Here is a 1,912-nt window from a genome sequence, read left to right on the forward strand (position 1 = left end):
TCCCCCAGGGGCATTTCTGAGCTTTGTGGAGTGCAGAGCAGCAGTCGCCAACCTTTTGGACCTCATGGACCACCAGTGGTCCCCGGACCACCGGCTGGCAACCGCTGGCCCAGAGGACAGAGATCCAGTCACGTGGAGGTGGGACAGTCTCCCATCTCCAGTGACATTCCTGGAGCGGAGAGGCTGGTTGCGATTCTGAGCCAGGCTTCGCTCCAATTCTTGTCTGAACGTGCAGGACTTTTGTCCAGTGTGAAAAACATGGACTTGCCAGGAAGGCAGCTGTTTGGAAATTGACCAAGAATTGTGCCCGCCTGGGAGCCCGGCTGCAATTGGGGCTGAGACAGTTCAGGGACCTGGCATTTGGGCAAACCCTGACCTACCCCCATTGTATAAATTCCTTTTCTTTCTGGCTCTTTTATAACATAGAGCTGTGTGTGTGTGTGTGTGTGTGTGTGTGTGTGTGTGTGTGTGATATTACCTGTGAATTCACTTCAGCGGATAAAGGGCCTGTTATTTTAAAAGGATGTCAAGTCTAAGAGGGTGAAGAATCACTGACCTAGTTCATGCACCCATTTTACAGGTGGGGAAACTGAGACCAGGAGAGAGGGAAGACCAGATCCAATTCATGCCCTTCTTCCCTGCTCCAGGAGGCAGCTTCCAGCGGGCTCAGGCAGATGTGCATTCAGTTCCTGACCCGCAGGCCCCTCTTTTCACCCTCCAGATGGAGCAGGAGTGAGGAGACGGACTGTGTATCCGTGCTCAGCAGAGCCCAGCACACAGTGGGTGTGGAGAGGGGCCATGGGGCCTGGGGTTCCCAGGTCAGCCCCTTTCCTGCCCACTGGGGACAGAACAGAGGTGAGAGGGAAGGAAAAAGGGACGGCCCCGGTCCCCAAGTTTTTTCCCGTTAACTCGCCCGTCTCCTCCTCTTGCCCCTCCACTCCAGCCACACTGGCCTTTACTAGGATCCCTGCGCCTCCCGGCAGGTCCCTGCCCCAGGGCCTTTGCACTCGCTGGTCACCAATCCAACCTCATCTGCATTATCACCTCAGCCACCTGCCTCCTCTGACCTGCCTGGCTCTTCGCTTGCTGTTCCCACCACCTCCAACACCTACTACCTCAGCGGGGCGGATCCTTCCCGCCACATCCCGGCAGGTCGTCTCCTGGAAGGGCCTCCTCCCCTGGCATTTACCACCACCGCTTCCTTGCCTGGTGCCTTGCTCACTAGCTGCCCGGGGGCAGGGAAGCGCGCGTGGGGGCAGCCAGGGTCCCCAGCACCTGGAACGGCTGGTGAACCCGTGGGCTGGTGAACCCGTGAGCGCCCACAGGGCAGCGCCTCGGGCCTCACCAGGCCCCACCTCCAACCCCAAAGCCATTCGTTGCTGAGCCTGTCTCTGCAGCAGAGAGTGGGGCTAATGGCTTCTCCCTGCTCCTGTCAGGCAGAGAGAACAAAAAGGAAGCCACTGGGACAGGCGAGGACCCAAGACAGACCTCAAGTCCCGCAAGACCTGTCCCTCGGGAGGCGACATGAACAGGATGGGCACACGGGGAGTTTCAGTGCTGGCCTCCTGGGGTGCAGCCCCAGCCCCGCCCCGCCCCCAGGCATCTGTCCTAGGACACAGCCTGGAAGGAGGTAAAGCAGCCAGTTCCTCACGGAACCCAGCACCTGGAAACAGCCTCTGTCCCACCGTGGGGGTCAGTGAGTGAGGACAGGGAGAGCCCCCCACCCCCCAGGCATCGGGGAAAAGCAGGGCCCCTCGGCGGCTCACGTGGTGTCACTGGTCACCAGCGCTGGCCTGGGGGGGGAGGGGCGTTCTTCCTGTGCACTTTCCCGCACTAAGTGCCAGGCCCGCGCAGCCTGTCCCCCTCCCGCCACCCCCACAGGGACACAGGTCACAGCCTCAGGGAGCCGCGC

This window comes from Plecotus auritus (assembly GCF_963455305.1).
Source record: "Plecotus auritus genome assembly, chromosome: 3".
NCBI lineage: Eukaryota > Metazoa > Chordata > Mammalia > Chiroptera > Vespertilionidae > Plecotus > Plecotus auritus.